Source organism: Porites lutea, chromosome 1, assembly GCF_958299795.1.
Source record: "Porites lutea chromosome 1, jaPorLute2.1, whole genome shotgun sequence".
Taxonomy (NCBI): domain Eukaryota; kingdom Metazoa; phylum Cnidaria; class Anthozoa; order Scleractinia; family Poritidae; genus Porites; species Porites lutea.
Window position 1 is genome coordinate 19253319 of NC_133201.1, and position 24543 is coordinate 19277861.

At 39.5% G+C, this 24543-nt stretch overlaps 1 pseudogene; it reads right to left on the reverse strand.

The window, feature by feature from the left end:
* The window catches only part of LOC140925715 (uncharacterized), a 46028-nt pseudogene extending 21485 nt beyond the window's left edge, over positions 1–24543 (reverse strand).

Here is a 24543-nt window from a genome sequence, read left to right on the forward strand (position 1 = left end):
CTATTGTTGTTTGCTATGAAGACGCTAAGCCACTCCAACATGTCCTTTTTACAATGCGCTACAAATGGTCTAGTCTCCTTTGCTGCCGTAAGAAGATTTTCGTAAGACTTTTGATCTTTCGTGACATTGAGAGGGAAGACTCACAAGACTTCAAAGGCGATAAATTGTAATAGCAGAAACATCATTTAAATAGAATTTTTAAAAAACAAAAACTCGAAAAATATTCTGTTTCCTTACTATGCGTGTTGCGAATTGCTTGTCATTTGCCCTGGAAAATGAACATCCTTGGTGAAACGTGATCCTATGAACTACTTGGTTGCCTAGTACGTGACCCAAAGTCTACGCAAAAATTTCATTACACAAAGTAACGATACTGATGTTTTCACAGGAGTTGATTTGGAGAGGAGAAATCTGTTATACAAATATTGTGAAGATACGAATGAGAAGTGAGGATACGGTTCTTGAGAAATGATGTATTTCATTGCATTTTCATTCGGTTATACTAACTATCAAAGCAGACCACGAGGCAGCCGAAGATTTCGTTTGTCATCGAGGACCATCGACGAAAGATTCCCAAAAATTGTTATTTTTTGTATGCTGATTGACTCCGAAGTATACTCTATTGTTACTTACTCATTTTCAGAAACCTAAGTATGCTAAATAGCTCCGAAGTAACTTTAGGAAAACTACCCCGATGGCAATAGTGCATACGCAGTAGTCACAAAAAGCCAAAACGTTTTTCGCATCAATTGCATTCCAAAAGTAATTGTCAAGTTTTGTTATATAAGCCTAGATTTAGGCATTGAAACTGTTTCCTGCCGTCTAATGCTAGGGATGGCAAGTATGGAACTGGATTAAAACTTAAAGGTGGGCCAACTTTTTCAAGTTTTAATGCTATGCCTGCAAAATTCAGGATGGTAAGTGATGCCTAATGAAATTTGTTTGATATCTTTATCTTTTGTGTTTGGGGCAGACTGAGGCACCAAGTAATGACTTCAGCACAGAATTGATCTAAAACAGCCGATACCGCCCTGCCAGTATCCTCGTCACACAGTCCCTTTAAGAGTGAAAGTGAGTCCAGTGAACTTGGAATTCTTACTTTCCCTTCAGTTTCCGACACTCTTCCTTCTGATCTCTTAACTGGCGACACATATCTTCCACGCTGATAGACGTCTCTGCCAAAATTAAAGCAAGAACAGGTGAGTTATTCGGTAGATGTGATACACGTTTTCGACCGTTTTTGCTAGTTCGAAATTTTAAGAAAATACTCCAAAACCTCACGGTAATGTTGTACGAAGATTTGCCGATGGCGATATTCGGTACCCGAAGTTTTCACTCACCAGAATCGGAATCCTCTGTGGCTCTCTTCAGAGCGTCTTCAGCCTTTTGCTGCCAAACAGCCTCGTTAGACAGCGTCTTGCAAACAAAATCCTGAAAAAATAGAAATAAAAAGTCCACGTTACAATTCATTTGTTGTTTGACCTATTTAGTGAAAACAAAGATGGCATTCTCTCGTACTGATACTGTCTGTTGATCTTCAGCTCATGCTACAAGTGTACTATTGCGGCTCTTTAAACCAACGAAGCTGTAGAGATCTGGTGGTAAGCAAGGCCGTTAAGACAATAGCCCTTGCACGTTCGATATATTAACATTCTAACACGACTACGAGGCTTTTGGGACAAAATTCCAAATTTTTCACGAATTCTTGATTGTCTCGCAATTTCCAGAGAAGACTTGAGCAAAAAGAAAACCAAACCAAAATATTAAAAAAATGACCAGAAAGTCTCGGAGTCATGTTAGAATTTTAATATATGGAACGTGGTCATAAGCTACGTGAAAACGGACGCAACAACACGCAACATTATTAGCCAACAATGCTGTGTCCTGTTTACACGGGGTTATACGCTACGAGCAAACGGATGCAACAACACGCAACATTATTAGCCAACAATGCTGTGTCCTGTTTACACGGTGTTATAAGCTACGAGCAAACGGATGCAACAACACGCAACATTATTAGCCAACAATGTTGCGTCCTGTTTGCACGGGGTTATAAGCTACGAGCAAACGGATGCAACAACACGCAACATTATTAGCCAACAATGTTGCGTCCTGTTTACACGGGGTTATAAGCTACGAGCAAACGGATGCAACAACACGCAACATTATTAGCCAACAATGTTGCGTCCTGTTTGCACGGGGTTATACGCTACGAGCAAACGGATGCAACAACACGCAACATTATTAGCCAACAATGTTGCGTCCTGTTTACACGGGGTTATAAGCTACGAGCAAACGGATGCAACAACACGCAACATTATTAGCCAACAATGTTGCGTCCTGTTTACACGGGGTTAAACGCTACGAGCAAACGGATGCAACAACACGCAACATTATTAGCCAACAATGTTGCGTCCTGTTTGCACGGGGTTATACGCTACGAGCAAACGGATGCAACAACACGCAACATTATTAGCCAACAATGTTGCGTCCTGTTTGCACGGGGTTATACGCTACGAGCAAACGGATGCAACAACACGCAACATTATTAGCCAACAATGTTGCGTCCTGTTTACACGGGGTTATAAGCTACGAGCAAACGGATGCAACAACACGCAACATTATTAGCCAACAATGTTGCGTCCTGTTTACACGGGGTTAAACGCTACGAGCAAACGGATGCAACAACACGCAACATTATTAGCCAACAATGTTGCGTCCTGTTTGCACGGGGTTATACGCTACGAGCAAACGGATGCAACAACACGCAACATTATTAGCCAACAATGTTGCGTCCTGTTTGCACGGGGTTATAAGCTACGAGCAAACGGATGCAACAACACGCAACATTATTAGCCAACAATGTTGCGTCCTGTTTGCACGGGGTTATACGCTACGAGCAAACGGATGCAATTACTTCCAACATTTGGCGCCAACAATATTGCGTGTTGTTGGGTCGGTGTTGCACTGTTGTGCAAACGGACAAAACGTGTAAAATCCGACAATTTTGGGAGTTGTTTGCCAACAATTTTGCGTCCGTTTGCACGAGGCTAAAGCATCATGATAAACTTGATTAACAATGGCAGTGTTGTCGAGGGCGATCCGTTTTTAATATCTCCTTTATTATTAATTGTTTTAACTACATCGAGTCCTTAATGCAAAAACTCTGTCAACCTATTTACAAGAAATTCAAACGCAATCTAATAACAATCCTAATTTTGACCATAATAACTGAAAACATTTCAAAGGATGGTACATGTCCGACCTGACTTCGATAGTCGTTTCTATGGATGGAATATACAGCAGAGAAACAAACGATCTTTCTGAATACGAGTCTAAGAAATAAAAAGTACAGCTTTTTTGCTGTTCAGACCGTCTCCGGAAAACACAGCATAGAAATATATGATTTTCTTAACATGAAGTTTAAGCAACAAAACGACTGCTAGTATTTCTTACAATGAAGTTCTCACTATCGTCACAAACTTACTAGCAAAACTTCTGGAATGTATAATAACCCATAAAGCGCGATCCAAGAAGTGAAATTATGAAAATTCAATGGTATGGTCTTTAAATGATAATGTATACATTTCTAGCATCGCTTTCGAGTGAGATATGTAATCCCTGCTTTATGAGGGGGGGGAGCATTCTTTGTCGCCATAAAATCGGTAAGTTGTGACATTTTTGTGACTGAAATCAAGTTTACAAAGAGATTTCCCATAAGAATGTGAAGACTTGTTGGCTGGTTCAAAGTTAATGAAATATATAAGTTTACTAGTATCAAACGCTCGCCAGGTAACATCTATGTGCAAAAATTGCATTTTTTTTAAACTCCTCTCTTTTACATAAGATGTCTGAGATACTTGACACTTTCGCGCGTTCAGATTTAGAGTTGTGAATTGAGTTGTTACCTCGTTTGCTGTATAATCTTATAATGACATACAATGACACGGTAACCTGCAATTCTGTTCTTGCAAACGTCTCGTTAGATTTTACTTATGATTGTTGAGAAATGTTGTGCACCATAAAGGCTGGTTTTCACTAACGACAGAGTCGGAGTCGGAGTCGTAATCAGAAGCGGAGAACTTTATGATCTAGTGAACACAGCGTTCTGATTCTGCTTACGACTCCGACGCTCACGATCAAGTGAAAACTAGGTTGTCGGAGTCCAAAGCTGAAGCGGAAGAACTAAACCAATCATCAAGCGTGGGAACGTGCATTATGATTGGTTTATCCCTCCCCTTCTTCTTCCAACTCCGACAATCTGGTTTTCACTTGATCATAAACGACGGAGTCATAAGCGGAGTCAGAAGAAAATGAAAACATTCTGATTCTCCCGAATCCGATTCCGTCGCGCTCATGACTCTGACGACTCAGATCTTTGATTTTCACTAAGTCATAAGCGCTCTTGCGACTCCGTTTACGACTCCGACTACGACTCCGTGAAAACCATCTTTAAGTGGTCCAATGTTGGGTGTCCTGTGATTTACTAACCAGCATGCCTTCTAGATGTTTCCTCAGTTCACCCGTTGAATCTTTCAAGTCTTTGTCTTTTGCTTCTTTCTACCATAGTCAAAGAGAGCAAAAAGGGTAAATGGTTGAAAAAAAGCATAGCGAAAAGAGAAATCCCATTTAGTTCTAAAAACATTACTAACTATTTCAGATTTAGCAAGCTAGCTGTCGTACTTTCATGAGCGACAACATAAACTGAATTAAGAGACAAAGAGCTGCGGCAGAAGGGTCGCCATTGACCGATAAATTTAAGGATGTGGAGGGGAGGGGTAAGGAACTTCAGTTTTCAGTTTTTCAGCCTTTCATTAGCAGTTACGTAGGAAGCCGCGGGTTTTTTTAGCTAAAGGGTGACATTTTGTCCAAGGCTCAGCGATCACTTTACCACACCCACACTAATAAAATCTCCACACAAAAGAACTGTTACCAAAGAACTCATCTTCTTAATAAAATACAAAAAATAATTCATTTTTCTTTTATCCGAACACTCTCGATTATTTCTTGGCGGTGGGAGTGGGTGGGGGGACGGAAAACCTCCTTCCATTTGAGGGAAAAAGCCGCGAATGGGGGTGGCGAAGCACAAAACACCCTCTCATTTTATAAAGGGGGAGGGGAAAGGCTCATTTGGGAAGTTTTGAAGAAAATAAAACATGAAACAAGTCGTGTTGGGGGTAGGGTTCACGAAGCACTTTACACTATCACACTCGAAACTAACATGGTCTCCTCCGCAGCTACTCGGGAAGCATTGCGTGAGGAAAAGTAACAAGGATCTTCGGAAAACTCTGAACTCACCTCACTTTCCGAGTTTGCGTACTGCTGGATTTCTTCCACTAGAGTTAACTTCTTTTGAGCCAGATTCCTCACGTGATCAAGCAATTCATCTTCATCCAGTTCATGATCAACTGTTCTTTGAACATCGCCGCGGAATGTGTGTTCAACCAACTTTCGCCGGAAACGATCAAACTACAGAAGGACATAAATACACAGGCATTTTGAAGTTATTTCTGTAAGCCCCACCTATTCCCATTTTGAGAATCGCTTTGGCGGCTAGCTTGCACGTGACCTGATTCCCGTGATACCCAAATAAAATGGCCGCATGATAAAACAAGATGCCGGGGGAGTGTGAAGTGTAACCTTTAGCAAAGGACAATTTAATACTGTGGATTTTATCCAAGAAATTTGCCTCTAACTGTTGGCTGAGAATGTTATTCGTTATACCAGCGTGTTGTTGCTTACTTGTAAGCTACAAGAAGCTGGGGATGGGAAAGGCTTTCCTTACATATATTTCAGGCAAAATATTTGATTTTTCCTGCTCTTTTTCAAATCAAGTCTCTAGAATGGCGAATGATGAAAGACACTAAAGGATACACAATTCCACAGAGAGCACAAAACCATGCCCTATATCAAAACCAAATGGTTGAAATTCTATTTTCTGTTTTAAACAAAAAAGGGGACTAAAAACTGTACCCTTTACCCATAAAGCTGATGTAAGGGAGTAGTCCCCCCAGCAACATTGTTTCATTGTTTCAAAAAAGCCATGTCAACAACGCTTTAACAAAATGCGTTACTGTAAAATCCTAGTTCACTTACTCTTTTTTCCAGTTGATGAAAGTCAACCTTGAGCAGTTTCTCAGCTCTTTGTGCGTCCAGACACTGAGCTTTAGCGTGATCCAGTTCCTGCTGAATCGCTTTGTCGCTCTTTTAAGAGAGGTTTGTTTACTGATTACCTGACTGGGTCATTTTCAAGGTTAAGCGTGGGTGGGACTGGGTCGGTTTTTGTCGAACTGCATTATGGGACTTATTTAAGTATACAAGGTGAGTAAATACAAAATAAGATCGACCTAAGGGAGGTTTTTGAGCCCGCAATCAAGACTGAGCAACCCCCACAAACCCTTTTTTTTTTTACTAAAAACCGCTGGACACGAAACCTCCCCTGGGTGGATGTTACATTGTCACAACCTACAAGGTGTTCCTCAGTGAACCCAGCTCAATGGTCTTATTGTCCTCGAGTTGCTTGAAGCTCAGTTGTAGAGCATGTGGACTACCCTATTCTAGGTAATTAAAGCTTCATAAAATTATGGTATTGGAAATTAACGCGACTTTAGTGGAAAACGACTTTGAAATAAAGGAAATTAACGAGGAAGAGAAGATAACATTTCAAAATGGAGAAAATTGACGCGATGCTCACAAAGAAACTAAACTTTTCGGGACAACAGAAACAAAGCCAGACCCAGTTCAAACGTCGAACTTTGTATGTACCAAACTTGATACCTATTTGGGTCGGCCCAAATCACAACAATTCGACGGTTGATTCGGGCGTCGAACTTAATTAGTCGGACTCAATTAATTTTCACAACGTACAATGGTCTACAATGTTTATCAGTGAAAATGAATTATAGTAATTTATGCATTAGTTTCGACACATGAAAAGTTCGACGTTTGAAACGAAGTCGCTCCACAGTCCAAAATCATGTGGGCCGCTCGATCTTAATTCATGGGTTGACCCAAATTAAATATGTCGGACTTAATTGCTTCAAATGTGGATCTCTTCATGTTCTTAATTGAAGGGATTAGAATCTGTACAAGAAAAGTTCGACGTTTGAATTGGGCCTTAAACGTATAATCTGAAATGGAAACTTTGTTCGTGGTACTGTCCCTAACGCACGAAGGGAGTCTAACGAAGAAATCTGGCACTTCGAGGGTTCTTGACAGTTTCAATGTTACTGACGGATCCCCACCTTGATAAAATACTCCTTTTTCCTAGGTGTCAAGAATGTCAGAAGTGTATATATCCAAAATAGTGGAAATTAAAGGAGCTGTGTCGCGAAATTTATCAAAATTCAAACAGTGGGAACTGCCACCAAATTGAGTGAATCATAAAAATAACAACTCAAAACATTAAAAGAAAGTATAAATACCACAGCAAATACAAAAGAAGGCACAGATGGACAAACTTGAAGATTAAAACGGATTGCAATTGTGGTTGTTAGCCTAACAGCTTTTCAGAGTTCATTTTTGTTGTTTTTAGCGTTTGATATAATACATGGTAGATACATTTGTTTGGCACAAAGCTGTGATTTTGTCATTTATGAGTAATTTCTCTGCTAACGTTAAGTTCAGCTGTAAATTCCATATCAAATAAGAACGCATAATTGGCACTAGATATTGACAAAATGAACCGGACAGCCGTGACACAGCCGCTTTATGATCGTGGAAATCAAAGCTGCACATTAACGGCGGGAAAATTAACGTTTCAAGAAATTAACGCGACTTTAAAATTCGTGAGGCGTTAATTTCCTATGAAAAGGCAATAACCAAAAGGTCATGGGTTCGACTCCTGTTTGGAGAATTATAAAATCTGGTAATATTATGAACTTCTGCAGTGTAGTCGGACTTGCTCTGATTCAGGCACAACATCCGGGATATTCAGGGCTAGGTGCTATGGCAACTAACCTGTCTTCCTTCGCTGAGATGACCTCTCATCTTCTCTAACTCGTGTTCTAAATCAGCGATGGTTTTAATCCTTTCCTTCAATTGCTTCTCTGTGGTTTGAAGTTTCTGAAAAGGGCAAAAAAAGAAATCAAAGAAGTAAAATAACATAATTCGTACTCTCATTCACAGGAACAGACAAGAGTCGACACTCTGTTTGAATACAGGCTTGGGTAACGATGCACAAATGATCTATCTCAATGAACTGCCTAAGCAAGCCGTTTACAAATAATCCTACGGCTAAACTTAATGCATGTAAAACCGACGGAAAAAGAAAAAGCTACTTAAGTAAACGAGCAATTAGTTACAAGGAATTACCTGCGCTAACGAGCTTGCAATACGAGCATGCATTGAAATTATTACATGCACAACTACAACGAAATAAAACTGTGATTACTGTTGGCGTTAGCTTCTTCCAGTAGCTGCTTTCATGGAAACTTGGAAGCTTTGCTTTCCGCAAAAATTCAAAGTGTGACTTTCCTAAAATATTGCGTGGCTCTGTACAGAAAATTTACATGTTTTTTTCAAGTGGCTTGACATTCATTAAACTTCAACGGACTCTGAAAACCTGTCAGCTGCTCAGATCAGAACAAACCTAGACATTTAGACAATATAGAACGAATTATGACCCCATTAAAAACAACAGAATAAGAAAAAAAAAACAGAAATTTGGCGAAAGACAAGAGCATTAACAGAAACAAGGATATTTAATTTGTGATAAAACTTAATTTTAGACAATCCAGACTTCTTTGGTATTAACTAAGAAACTACAGGGAAACATAACTATTCAGTTTATTGACATTCCTGAAAGGACATTTGTCTCGTTTTGTTTTCAAAACATGAAGATGCATCAACAACACAAAAGCTCAAAAGCCGAATCCATTACACTAAGTAAACAAGTAAACGAACTTCCTGCTGCACGCTCGCTGCACGCATTTGCAAGCGTAATACAGTCACAGCGGAAGTTTAAGAGCACACAGTTAAGTAATTTTCAAGGAGTTATAATAACTCCTCTAGTGGCGATAATTTAAGTCCTTACAGTGGAGTTATTTTTTTCGGAGTTATTTTAACTCCAAAAAGGAGTTTAAAGAACTCTTTTTCAGGAGTAAAAACCACCCCAGATTTGAAGTTAATACTGAGGAGTTAAAGAAACCCCCCAAAAAGGGTTTATCCTGTACCTTAAATTTTTACTCCATTTTTGGAGTTATAATAACTCCCTAAATATTACTGTGCACGAAAATAAAATGGCGGCTTACGAGAACGAACTGGACCGAAAGGAATGTGGGTTTATCAATAACCTTCGTGTAAAACGTGTTAACAATAACAATAAAAGGATACTTAATTGTCTTGACTTTACTTATAACATGTAACTTTGTACAAAAACATTGTCGAGTAGAGTTATGTAAGGCTTGCTATGAATTAATCCTTCATAGCGTCATAACTTTGCGAATATTTGACCAATTTCTATGAAATCCAGCCAACCAAATTATCCTGTAAATATCTGATTAATATAGGTTTAACATGTCTCTAACACTCCGTTGTGTATGTATGTAATAAAAAATATGTACTAAAAAGTTTTAAGCGTTTAAGAATAATAATAATAACCTTATTTTACTGTGCATGTATTTAGCTCAACAGTTATATTAGCTAATTGGGGACACTTTTCTAAGAATTGGCACTAATCTATTGCATGACTTTTAAATTAATGATCTTACCTAAAACCTAAAACTATATACAAATGTACAGAATTTACACAGGTCACAGCAGTTACTATTGTTATCTATCTGGCTCGAAAGGTCCACACTGCGTATATGTTTCTTGAATGCTTTGAGGCTTGTCAAGTTTCTGAGCTCACTACTGACTTTTGACCAAATAAAAGGTCCTTGGTAGCGTTTTTGAAGAGTGAATTTAATATGTTACTGCGGGCGCAATTTCAATGAGGAGAAGCGCATGATTTAGGGCCTGTTTACATGGAGGTGGGGGACCCCAGGTAGGCGTGGTAACATGTGGCGGGTCACCCCACCTATCATGTAAACGTGATCAAATTAAAATGAGAGATTATATGGACAGGCGGGTTACCTCACCTGCTTAGGGTCCCCCACCTCCATGTAAACAAGCTCTTAGAAAAATGGTCAAGTTAGTAAAATTAACTAATTCTTTAGTACATCGTTAACCATTATTCCACATAATGGAAAATGAAACACGATGGAAACTGTACCTATGTACGGGCTGTTTACTAATTATAAGACCGATTACAAGGTGTTAAACCCAGAACTCTAAAATAAAATAGGTGATGTTTCAGATGGGAAGACCTTTATAACAGATCACTCAATTCTTACACCTTTTGTTGCATAAAGCTCTTGTTCTAATTTTTGTGCCTCTTTCTCCACTTCTTTAGCGGCCTTCTGCCTTCCCAGCTGAAAATAAGAGAAAGAAAGCTTGAACGTTACATACAGTTTGTACATATTTATTAACACAGGGGCACCCAACGACTGTTTTCTTTAAAATACCTGTTCGGAAAAGCAACTATTCCCTAGAATTTTCTATCAGTCACTTGGACGACGGATACAAATTTCTAGACGACCGTTCCATTCATCAACAATTTTCGAAGCTTATCTAATAAATTCCCGACGATTTTCTGAAGATTAGTTTTCGCATTTTACTTCCCAAGTTAGGTTATTTTTCATAGAAAAAAGGAGACCCAGAATTTTCCGATTCAAAAATGTGATGGAGAGATCAATAAGAAAATGTCTCACTTTCGTAATACGTCAAATTTCATCGAAAATTTTCGGGAAAATAATATTCAAGCCCTTGTAATTTCGAAAAGACTGAAGTTTCCCTAGGATGACCGAACAGATACAAATTTTACAACGCCGCTTAGAATGCTTTTCTAGATATCTTAAAGTACTCTGGATAGCCTAAAAAGTGTTTTCAATGTATTTAGGAGCAAAACGTCGTTGGGTGCCCCTGAATAACCCTTAAGTGAAAAATACTTTACAGGATGTTAAAAGGAGATTGGGCACTTTGAACGTTGTCGTTTTTAGTGACATATAAGGGAGATTAAGCAAAGACGACGGCGACGGCAACGAGAACAGCAAAAAAGCAATAGGTTTGGATTGGCCAAACAACAACTTTGCACGTGCATCACGCTTTTTTGTACATTTCTTTGCCGTCACTGCACGACTACGACGTGAAACTTCCTGATTTCACATTTTGTGGAGGACGTGAACACGAGACAACGACCTTCTTTTTCTTTCTCTGAACTTCGATACAGTGTTTTAGAGTTCAACTCTTGGAAAATTTGTCAATATTTGACGAATTGAACGAGATGGAATAAGCGCGATAAAGTTAAAAGTCACGCGAATTCACTTTTTTAGTGATGTTTTCGTAGCCGTCGCCGTCGTAGTTGCTTAAGCTGCCTTGTAGCTTTAGTTCCAACGGTTCAATAGTGAGCTTAAGAAAGGACATTTTGAAACGATGCACGTCAACTGGAAGCAGCGTTTTTGCCTTTTGGCTAGTGGCCTCGCCCTAATTTTAGGGCAAATTGTCTCTATAAGAGTTAAAACACTTAGCAATACAAATCTGGTGGCGTCAGGGCATTAACAGGGAAACGGCCTGACTTCCGATTGACGTGCGTCGCCCAAAACGCTTCTACTGAAACTCTCTAATGTGCAGTCGACTGATTGTACAAGTGACTCTTCTGTGTTACTCTACATGCGAGCAAGCTTTTCAGTGGAGTTACACTGTTTGAAGCCACATGCAAGCGACACACGACAGGAGACACGAGAGAGTAGGTTGAAGAAAGAAACGAGGGCTTTACTTTCCTCTGCCTCACACGTGCTCGCTTCGCGCCACACAAAATAGAAAGCTTGCTCGCAGGCTGTTTTTATAAAGTTTCATATTAGACAGCTGTTGGCAGTTTTAAAGGCGTCTATTCGAACTCAAATCACCACATATCAAAACCTACGTAGCAGTCGTCGAAAGGGGTAGGGGATATAGCGCCTGCCACGCAGACTACACAGATCTTTGCATTAACTTTTATGGTTTAACCTGAGAAAGGATTTTGCCTACACTAGGAGCGTTGTGTGACGACACTAAAACGGCTGAGAGGGAGACTAGCATCCCGTGCATATCCCAGCCCCATTTTGCTTTAAAATTCCGAATCCCCGCCCTCAAATAAGGCAACTCCCGAATCCCAAGATTCAAATAAGGCAAATCCCGGATCCCAAAAAACCTATTGGGAGCCCACGATACAGCCGAACGTGTAACGCGGAAAAAGTAATCGTTTCCCGTCGTAGCCTGCGAACAAGCTCTCCATGGCCATTTGGTGGAGTCGCGAGTCCCTCGAGGCTGGCTTCGTTCCCTCCAGAAATGGAGAGCTTGCTAGTGGCCTCTCCACGTAGCTGAGGGCGCCTCTCAAAACTTCCCAACGAAGGGGGAGTGTTGAGAGAAAGCTGTACTCGCAGGCTACGATTAAAATTATCTTTGAGGTTAAGGCAACATTAGCTTTCGTGTATTATACCTAACCTTCGTCGACATGGTGGAAATTGTTGAATCCTTTTAACGTAGTTCCTTCTTACGCTTTTCAATCTCTCTCTTCGCCTGATACACTAAGGCGTCCTTCGCAGAGTTTTCTCTCTGTAACCCGTTCAGCAGTGTCGTGGACTGCATTTTTTGCTTGTTTAGCTTTTCATTTTCGTTGGATAGTTGAGCAATTCTTCGCTCCTTCTCAGCGATGTCAGTGCGCAACGATGCGATCTTGTTTGTGGTTGCGTTTGGGTCCGTTTTAACCCAAGCTGAAGCCTTAGGCTGTGAACATTAACCAAAAATATCCAACTTCCATAAGCTTCGACGGTAAAACTCTATTTAAAATAGAACGTCTTCCACACATTGTCTTTATTTTATTTACGCGCGTTCGGACGATAAAAATTACGCGACAGTGGAAATCCACCCTAACAACCCTGATGTCGACGGTGCGCTCGTTTTATCCGCTTTCTCTCCATCAGTGATCCGTTTTACGCGTATTAAAGCTACTCAACGTTTGAGGTATATTTTAGGGGTGGTGGCACTCCTGGAGGACTGTGACGTCACCAACAATGGTCGTCATCTTGCCCGCCATCTTGGATTTTACCAAGAATTAGAAATTCGGTTAAAACCGCGAGAAATGTTACTTTTTGTGCGTTACAAGATTTTAGCCAAGCGATTTACTTTTATTGTGGAATTTGAGGTCACAGCTGGGAATCGTGCTCAGGACCTCCCGCACAGAGGTCGCGTACTAACCAACTGTGCTAATCCTTCCTATTTCATTGAAAAAAAAGCCTTGAAAAATTCTCCCCTTAAATTTACTGCAGTAAGCCTACTTTCTGTGTAGTTTTTCATGGTAACTAAAGTAAAATTCCGGTTGCCAGCGCTTGAAGCACATGAAGCAACACGCAGATTGAAAATATTCTGCTTGTAGTCATTCCCTGTTTCATCACACTCCGACTATAATCAATACTCTTCTACCGTGCTTTTGTCATCCCTCAATGAGAACAAGTACGATGTTTATTAATCATAATAACAACTATAACCTTGCTTACGGCCGGCTAGTTAAAACACCCTCAAAACCCTTTTCATAATTGTAGAAGCAAAGCTCATATAATCAGGATTCAACAACGTTCCATAGGTAAAGGCCTTATCCAAACTGTTACCTTTTATTACACCATTTTTGACAAAAAAGGTAGTCCTTTTCGTATACCTTGCATTAACAAATGGTACCCCTATCTCATACCTACTATCAGTTAGTCTTCTTGCGTAGCGTTTAATAAATTAAATTGATACGGCAGTAAGATGCGTCGGCTCGAAATACTCAAGTTAAAGCCCCTTCTGAACACCTATAAAAGAGACGATTTCCCTACCCTTTCAAATACTTCAACTCACGAAATCCTTACTCTGTACATATACCCGAAGCCTGAAAAAGGTACACCTTTTGGGCGGGGCCTCCTCGTATAGGCACCATGGAGAGTATCTCCACTGGCAATATTTAGGACAAACCTGTGCCTGCAATTGGTCCTTTAAAGTAGCAACTTCATTGTTTTTGGCGTGCAGTTGATTCTGGTACATCGCTAGTTTCTGCGCTGCTGCCTTCTAGTTTTCTTCCTTCTCTTGTACAATCACTTGCAACTGCGATACTTGCTCACGAAGCTGATGAATTATGCTTGCATTAGAAGACGCTGAATCCTCTCCTCCACCTCTGATAATAGCAAAAATAGAAAGCATCACATAATGGTCGTGAAATGATTTCAAACAGCTTTTTGATTGTTTAAAGTGATCAAAAGCGGCTTTGCAATCGCTTAGCAATCACAAAGGCGACAGTAGCAAAGAGTTACCAATAAGAAGAATTTCCGCATCCTTTCAAACATTGAATTGTCACCGGATTTTTCCAAATTGTTCAAATATGTCAAATGCAGGTGACTTTACCAAGAGTAGAATTCCTTAACGAATGTTCAGCTTACGGGTTAACACCCCATTAAACGTTGCATTAGAGAATGTCACGTTGTTGTCATGCAGTAAGCCGTGGGCGGCTAAAAACGTACCAAAACCTTTGATAAACCTGACGAGTTGTTGTTTTTGGTTCTTTTCGCTGCGTTTTCTGGGAGAGGCAGTTTTACTTCATTTTGCCAATATTGCAAGTTACGCGTACTAATGCGCTATGAAACTTGACGTTAGCAAAGAAATTACTTATAAATGACAAACCTACAACTTCTTGTCAAACAACAATGCATTCTAAGCAGTATATTAAACGCTGCAAACAACTTTGAAAAAACTGTAAAGCTAATAAGTTTTCAAAACCCAGAATTGCAATCCGTGTCAATCTTCTTAAACTTTGTCCATCCGAGCCTTCTTTTACATTTGCCTTGTTACTTGTATCTTCTTTTAATGTTTTGAGGGGTTGTGTTTAATGTTTCACTCCATTTGGTAGCATTTCTTACTGTTTGAATTTTCATAAATTTTCTGGCACAGCTCCTCATTGGTTCCTTCAAACCCCCGTTAACTAAGGATTAATATCAGAGTGGCTCACGCTTTATTTTATCCCTAAAGAAGGCCATACTCGATCCAACACGGTCTGACGGAGTTTTAGATTTTTCACACAGATATTTCTTTGCGCACAAACCTCAGCGACATCTATACGAGAATGACTAATGTCATTCCATCTTCAGTAACCTACGTTAAACCAAAATCCGCATTTCTATCCTTAAGCGAGACGACAACTACTCCCGTTATTTTCATTTGGGAGTCCTATGCAGCACTTCTACGCGTAATTTCATGACTGAGAAATTTCATGTTGCTTTGTTAGTGACGTCAGAATTAACCATTTTTCTCCGAATCATGGCTCAAATCAAGAGAGAATAATTCTCGAATCTAGCGACCGTACACAGGTAGTAGTCTGTGTGGTAGGAATAGTGTCTTCTGTTATAATAGAAACCGCGTTTCAATGGAAACTAAAGGACTCTAAAAGGCAATTTCTAGTCAGTTTATCGTCTTGACTAGAACGACAAACCAGAATTCGAATTGGAAACAAAAGATGTGCCGTTAAGGTATGCGTCACTGCCTGTCAAATGCGGATACCAATTCGACATAAGCAGCGTTGGCTGGTTTTGGTCTTTTTTATTGCCAAGTTGAATCAGTTGTCAGTTACTTCACTGACTGCATGCAAAGAACCACTTTCAACCCGACAAGATTACACGACCATGGTTTCTGGTGTACATTATCAACAAATTTGTAAAGGTTATTCAGAACAAATTGCAATTAAATCTTTATTAAAAACCGCAAAAGGGCTTGTTTTTCATTAAAGGAAAACCTTCATCATGAAGGCGGATCACTCACTGTCTAGCCTGTCCTAGGCTCTCAGATCACTAGACTATCAGATGGCAGGGATGACGCGTAAGTGAAAGGCGCGCGAAAATATAAACGCATAATTGGAAAACTTTTTTTTTTCAGTTTTATTTTCGTGTTCGCTCTTTCTCACGGACCCGACCATCTCGGAGCCTGGAACAAGCTAACCTCTGTCTTAAGTGGACATTAACAAGGGCAAATGTACCTGAAACTGCCATTTGACTGCAGAGCTCCTTTCAGATCAACAACCTCATCTCTCAGAGCTGCAATGACGCCATCTTTACGGTGACACTCTGCTTCGTATGAAGCTAGTCGGCTGAGTTCATCACCCATGCGTAACAGACGCTCCTCCTGGAAAATATAAAAATAAAAACAAAAACAAAACCAACTTTGACACAAGATAGTCAAGATAAGGATAAGATTTGGTAAGTTGTGACACAAAAATAATTTCCAAGGGTATTTGGTCCGAAAAGTAGGCAGACAAAGTTTATTCAATTGTTTTTACATTAAAAATTGAGAACCCTATACGATGCAAAAAGTGATCCTTGCTGAACCCTTGTCTTGAAAAATATTCAGCATGCATTGCGGCTTCCATAATGCGCCAAGCTGAAGCAACATTACTAACAATATTCATGGTCCTAACTCGACACTATCACCATGACCAGCAGTATGCAGTCTATGGAAAAGACTTTTGTGAGACAATTTTAAACGAAGCTTAAATTTTACACAAAGCAATCAATGACAAAGACTTTTGTGAGACAATTTTAAACGATAAATGAGCTTACCATGCAGCATAATATTTCTATGGCATCCACGCCCTCCCCAAAAACCATTCCAAATACCTCATAGCCCTACACAAGGACTTGGCTTCCGGGACGGGAAGGTACTGAACAAATGTTTATACAAGGAGGCTCTACTCCGAGGTCAAACCCCTTACCTTTTTATGTACCATTTTTTATGAAAAAGTTACCCCTTTCGTATACCTGGTACCGCTTTCGCATACCTTGTTTAGACGTTTGCATCCCTTTTAACTGCACTGTCTTTTGAATAGGTATCAATCACAACAATAGAACGTTTTCTCGACTTTATAAAACCATAAAATTCATCTGTTAGATCTTTTGGGCCCATTCACAGACCCAAATGAAAGATTACCCTACCCTTTTATACACTTCAACAAGTGAAATCCCTACCCTTTTATATACCTGAAGCCTGAAAAACACACCCCTTTTGCGCTGAGCCTCCCCGCATAGGGAGTACCCCCGCCCCCCCGGGCTTGGCTCCCCAGCGTACATACCATCAACCCTCCACTAAAAGAAGGTTTTGAGAAAACAAATTTCACTGCAGCTCAAAGAAGCTTACCAGATCTTGAATGCTTTGCTCCCCTGTTATCTGCACTGGACCATTAATCCATCCACCTGTAAATTCAGGAGACAATTCACATGAAAATCTCAGCATTATTAGCAGGGGGGACAGGAGGGGTTGCTAAACTTCCTACCTCCCATACCTTGCATTTCTGGCTCCCGCCCCTTTTCCCTTGCCTTCCTTCCCCGGTGGGCTATTCCTGGGAATTCTTGGTGGGGATGTACCGCCTGGTTCTCAAAATCCTGACCCTATTTCAGGCAAAAAAATAATTTCATTATCCGCACCGGATTTCAGACCTAAAATTACTTACATAACATTTGTTTAAAATCCATTTCAAATTTGCATATCATCTTGCTTTCTTGTTCACGTGGAATTAAAATGACAAACACATTTATACACCCCCCTAGTTCCCTTGAAAACCATTGCTGGTTCCAGACCAAAATGTGCAAAGCCTATACCTTTTTCAGACTGAAACGGCCCAATAACCCTACCCTTTGAGGCAGTACATACATATACGGCTTCTAAAAGGGAGTACCATCCCCGGGCTTCCTCCCTTTAGACCTTTTTCAATTGCAAAATATTACACGCAAGCTCTGACTTCAAGCACTTTTAGAACTCCCACCGCTCATATCCCTCCTGCAGCCTATACTTCTTGGCTCCCTACGCCCCCCCCCCCCCCCACTCACATCCCTCCTGCTGCCTATCCTTCTGAGCTCCCTAATCCCCCCCCAACTCATATCCCTCCTGCTGCCTATCCTTCTGAGCTCCCTAATCCCCCCCCTCACTCACATCCCTCCTGCTGCCTATCCTTCTGGGCTCCCTAACCCCCCCCAACTCATATCCCTCCTGCTGCCTATCCTTCTGAGCTCCCTAATCCCCCCCCAACTCATATCCCTCCTGCTGCCTATCCCTCTGGGCTCCCTAACCCCCGTCCTCTCCCGCCTATGAATGCTTTAGAGGAAAGTATCACAGATTTTTCAGTGCCCTTAATGTTAGCATACAATTTTAAAGAAACATAAGAAGTTTGATTTCAATCTCTGGTGACTACTACTACTACTACTACTCCTACTACTGCATACTTGTAATTGTCATTATTCTGTGCTATGTTTTTTTGTTAAAATTCTCACATTCATATGGTTAAGTCAGTGTAGTAAAAGCTACCAAAAAATTGCTGCAAGGATTTCATTTTAAAAATGGTCGTAAATAAAACCATGAAAACCCACTGCAAATAAAGCAAATAAGCAACCAAATAAACAAATCTTTGTAACTTTAACTCTAGCAGAACTGCAGACTGGCCAGACTAGTCCAGTCATATTCAGAAATTCACTTTTAATCAGGGATGTCCAACTTGATAAGTCTATTCCTAAATAGTATACAGGGCAGTGTACCGTTTTTGGTGAACATTCTTCTGAAAACCCCATTTCCTCTCATTTCTTTTCTTTTGGACTAATCACCTTAAACTTCTTGCTAATGGAAATGTAATATTCTTCTTTGGTTGCCCAACTTCACTCAAACATTTTTTTGCATTTTACTACTGTCGCCTGTATTTTGCACTATCATATAATATTGTATATTATAGTTATAGGGGGTGATCATTCAATCCCTTCTTCTATGGAAACCAACAAGTCGCCACGTTCATTCCCAGATATGATCTCAAGGAACTCCAGAATTGACAGGGAGGACCTTGCGAACACAATGATGGACAGAATGCATGGAATAAGATCATTATTCACAGCATCCCAACTGAAAAGGCCAGATGATAATAATGATGATAATCATGATGATAATGTTGATGATGATGATAGTTACCTCTAGCAACAGGAGGACCCGGTATCCTTTTTCTGCCGGTAGAGCTGGGTCGCGTCCTGGTAGCACCAGCACTTGTTGGGCGAGATCTCAGAGGAGGGTGTGGCATAACATTAGCCTGAAAAACAACCACACTACAATAAGCAAATCCTGTCACAGAGCTAATAAGATTTGTGGGAGAACCTAGTTTAGTGGACTTATGGAGAATATTGGTCTGGTAACCAGAAGGTCATAGTTCTACTCCTATTGGGAGCACTCAGATTTTTTTTCAGAGCTGCCTGTGTCACTGAGTGAATAAACACCTTTCTTGTATTATTTGATACAGGTCAAAATTAAATTCAGGTTAAAATTTTTCAAGCTAGGTTGGTTCTCAATTTTTTTGTCTCCAGGCTCTAATGCATTAATATTATTAGGGTTAGGAGAAAAGGAAAACTAGTCTGAGAATCAACCTTTTACCTGAATTTAATTTTGACCTGTTCCATATATACCAGGCCTTGAATTCGCCATCACATTTCTATCACATATCAATATTCTAGTCCAAGCAGCATGCAGTATGTTTGTCACATGAACCCAGCTTAGTAACCTTAGCTCCCGTGAGTCTCATGTAGTTTAGTGTTAGAGAATCTCAACTAGTAACCACAAGGTCATAGGTTCCACTCCTAATGGGAGTACTGGGTTTCTTCTTTTGAGCTGCAGCTGTGTCACCAACTGAATAATCTACCTCCGTTTCTTTAAATTTCAATTTCACCAAAAATCTTCACTTGCCTGTCAAGCAAGTTGAGAACAGAATATACACTAGATTGATTGCAAAATCTTCCACCCGCAAATTATCAGACATGACTTTCTTTGCACGCTGGCATTCATAACAACTTAATAACCTTTGGGTCAGATGGGCCTCTTATTTCTGATACTGGGCCACCAGTCCGAGGCAAACTGTCTGGTTCAGTGCTTGTATACAGTGGTACACCATCAGTACTCACTGATGTCACAGGGTTGATATAAGGAAGGGAGGTGACTTCACCTGACTGTGATGTTGCCATCGGTGATGACAGAACACGGAGTCTGTATGATTCCTATGGCTTAGACAGACCCAAGGATGGGTAATGAAGTGTTGAAGATGAATCAACAAGAAATTCAAAACCTGCATTGCCTGTTTAAATGTCACATGTTAAGGAAGTTCTGTAATCAAATACATTAGGTATGCATTGTTAATTCATTTAACTATATCGAGCAAAATATCAAATATCATCAACTGAAAAGATACAACTCACTTTGACCCTGACTGACTATGACTTAAGGTTGTCGGTTGTCGAAATGTCAGTCACTGTCAACAACAGTCATATTGGGTCATTAATTAGGACTACACTCACCAGACACTTTCTTTTACTGTTGTTGTCATTTTTAAAAGGATACCAAATCCAAACCTTATTACATCAACAGAGGTGAAGTCTCACAGCTGCATTCAGTACACGACAATCATTTATATAAGTACCATTTTGCTGAGTTTAGATCTTGAACCACAAAACAACCCTCTGCCTCACTGTATTCTATAACAGCATGCTGCCGCTCCACGTTAGAACACTATGATAAAAAATAAAGGAAAAAGGTAAACTACACTGTAAATTTCATTGCCTTCCATACATGCAACTGGGCACCTGGATTAGTTACAATCAGTTGTAAATTACATAATTATTATTTATTAATAAATTATAAAAACTAAGAGTGACCAACAACAATCTTTTACCAACAAAATTAATGCATTATCAAGAGAAGGTTATGATAATTAGTAAAATGAACACTTTAAAGAGAAATGCTTTGATCCTTTATCAAATTCTCTCAACTAACTCTTTAACAAAATGTATGGAGATCAGTCTAGAGAATTTGTGTTCGAAAATAATTTTGAGCTTCAAAGGCCCTAAGTTACAAAACAGTATAAAAATTGGTGCCAAACGAGTATATCGTAGGGGTGCAATTTTACCTGGTTTGCAATGTTCTGTGTTCCATTGAAGTTTCCAATGTCACCATTCCAATCTTCAAAAACAAAAAGTGAACTAGACTCAAGGGGCCCATGGTCAGACACGTTTTTCTTCAAGTGTAGCAGCATATGATCGATGGTTCATCAACACATATCTTGGGCCTATGGAGAAAAAATGAAAAGGTACAAAATAATTAATTCCAAGAAAGGAGAATTCTGACACCATATATATAGCTCCTAAAGAATTCTGAGCTCCAGGTGAGAATAGAACTCATGACCCTCTGAGTTCTAGTTTGGATGCTCTAACCCCTGAGCTACTGGATCGGAGGCTTTATGGCAAGCAGAGTCGAAATTTAATTCTAACAAAACCAGTCATAGAGGACAAGGTACATAGTAGAAATTATTTTTATCACGAAACCTTTGTTATGTTAATCATTATAAGTATAGTACTCACTCAGGCTATAACACGAATCTATTTTTTATGACATTTCTCTATTTCTGATTGGCTTAAAGCAAATTATAATATTATTCAACTCGCCTTTTGTATAATTTAGGGATTAGTGCAGATTAGTGGTGTTATCTGCTAATCTATGAATAAAACTTAATACCCAATCATTAGTGTCTACTCATGATAGTAGAAACTGAAACCAAAGGTAAAAAGTCTCTAATTTCATGTCATGAAGTTACTAACCATAGTATGCATCAAGCGTCTCAACAAAGTGCATCAGAAACTTTCCAGCTGTTTCAAGTTGTTCAGGAGAAATTGATCTGCCAGACAACAAGAAAATTCCACCAACCAGTAAAGCATATAATGTTGATAATATTCCTCACTGAGAACACGTTTCATGCAGGGGACGGAATAGTAAAATAACCAGTTGCGGTACTCTGTTGCTGCAACAATAATTATTGAAAATGAAAATATTATTGTTTATTTCAAAGTTAAGACATTTCAACTCTAGCTAAAAGACTTACAGTTTTTTTCTTTACAGCCACAAAAAATGCAACCTTTTTTCATGTGTTGTTAAATTCTATGTTTGTTCTCAATATAAATAAAAATAGTAATAATAATAATATTAATCAAGCAGATCTATAAATTTTAACAGTATGATAATAATTTTTACCTTTCCAAAATTTAAGGTGATGTTAAACACTTTTAAGGATTCTACTAATTACACCACGGGGCTTGATCTCCAACAGAAGTTTGTCAACTTTTCAACACTGTTACCACAGTACCACCTCTTTGAATTGAACCATGTGATGATCGAAATAATGCTACACCATCTGTATTGACCTTCACTGAGAGGTTATATTTCTCTGAAAGAAAACCACCTGGTCCACATTTGTTTTGATAAAGGGCGCCATCATAGACATCTTCAATGTTGTTTTCACCCCTTTTTACCCGTTGACATCAGTGTTGCAGGCTATTTACAAATTCTGGGTCTGAAAGAAAAAGCAAGGACCATGGCCAAAATTAGAGAAATTATGTATGAAAATTAATACATGTTAGTGTATATAAATGCAGGGTTCATACAGAGTCTTGAATTCTTGAAAAAGTCTTAAAATTTGCCCAGCAAATTATCCCACAGAAAAGGGTGAGGATCATATGGTATTGCTATGGGGCACACCATACCATTCCCAAGCAAAAAGCTATGGAGAATGTATGGACCTTTAATACGAAATATGTATTCATCCCATAGCAATAGACAACAGAGTGAAAGAGAGAGACATCTATGGGTTTGATATGTAGGGCTGTAGCCCATATCAAGTCCACATAATAAAAATACATGGACCATAGCTTTTCCCATATCACTTCCAGACTTGGGCCATATATGTCCCATACCATTTAGCTCAGGTCAATATGTTTAGACAATAAACTTTACAAGTCATGTACATTGTACATGTAAGTGACATATAAAGATTAAAAAACTACGCATAGCTAGACTAGCTTACCATTATTTGTCATGAGGACTGAAGTAATTTATGAGTCTTTGATCAACATGGCTGACTAGAGCTTCTTTTCCAGGATAAGGCAAAACTTGACCTTTAACACAGACATCTATGTTTGCCGATGCCTCTTTAAAAAAAAGAAACATGTAGAAAAGTAAGTAATTTACAATGGATGTTTCTGAAACAAAGACCTTTTACCTGAGGCCATTTGGACTAAAAAGAAAACCCATAGACCAGAACAAAGACCCAGTGGACTAAACCAAAGACCGTCTCAAACATGTACTACCATCCACCCCTCCATGATCTGTAATGGCTTTCCCCAGGGATTGGAAAGGTATTTTTGGGATCTCAGATTTGACCAAAGTTCGGGGCATGATTCGGAAAAATGCAAAATATCCTGACAGGAAAAGGGATAAGACTGCTGCTACCTGGGAAGCATGATCCACCAAATCTGGGCATCAGGGAAGTAGGATTATTTGAATGTCTGTCGGGAAATCTTAGGTTTTAGCAGCAAATGTGAATCAACCAGGTGTGCGTTCAGTGGTGTCTCCTATCAAAGCAAGAGCTCTATACAGTGTAAATAAAAATTGACCCAGGCTGTTCAGTAATAATTACAAACAGACAAGCAGACTAAAGCCTCACTTTTACAACTGGATGCCAGGAATGAGCTTGTGGTCCTAGCATACTAGTGATTGCTCAAGCTTTTACATCTATCGTTAATCTCAAAATTATTTGATCAGATAAACTTATGGGAAACAGTACAATGATCTCAGCTTTGTTCCCTTAAATCAGACGAGTCTTCTAGCCCCAGAGAATAGCGTGTTCAGGCGTTCAAATACTGGAAGAGGTGCAAAGAAAAGTGAGCAGGAAAAAACATCCAGGGGATGGGAGTAGGGAGATGGAGAAAAAACCCTCCTCTCTTCCTCTTCATTTCTTCCACTTTTTTCCTTCCATTCCATCATACTGAGGTATAATTCAAAATATCTACATCATACATTTACAGGGTTTTGCAGCAATTAGACTTTCAACTATAAATGTACTAGGGAAACAAAAAATGGGATTCAAGAAAGCAATCTTATGATAAAAAGTGTGGGATGAAAATGTGAAAATGGAGTGGGAATACAGGAGCAGAATCCCCCATTCCAGACCCTGTTTCCCCTTAGGCCAACGGTCATCCATTGTGTCATTTTATTAATGACAAACATAGACTGCAAAATAGTTGTATTTTTCTCAATAAAAATAGTTTTCTTTGCACAAAGCATGCACAAAGCATGCAAGCCATCTCTCTCACATCTCTCCCCAGTCTTGCATTCTATTCATTCACAATGTTTACTAACCTAAAAACCAACATATTAATTTTTTTGGCCCCTATCTTTCTCTTCTTCTGTTTCAGCATAAAGAAGCAAAAGCTGGAACAAACTCGTTCACATTTTACTTTTTACACCTACATACAATGTTAAATTTTTACGACTGCCAAAAGCCTTGAACATAGCATTGTGCATGTGCCCAAAATAAGGCACTATGACATTACAGTCTAACCTCTCCTTATGGACACCAACACCACGGCAAAACGCACTGCGCAT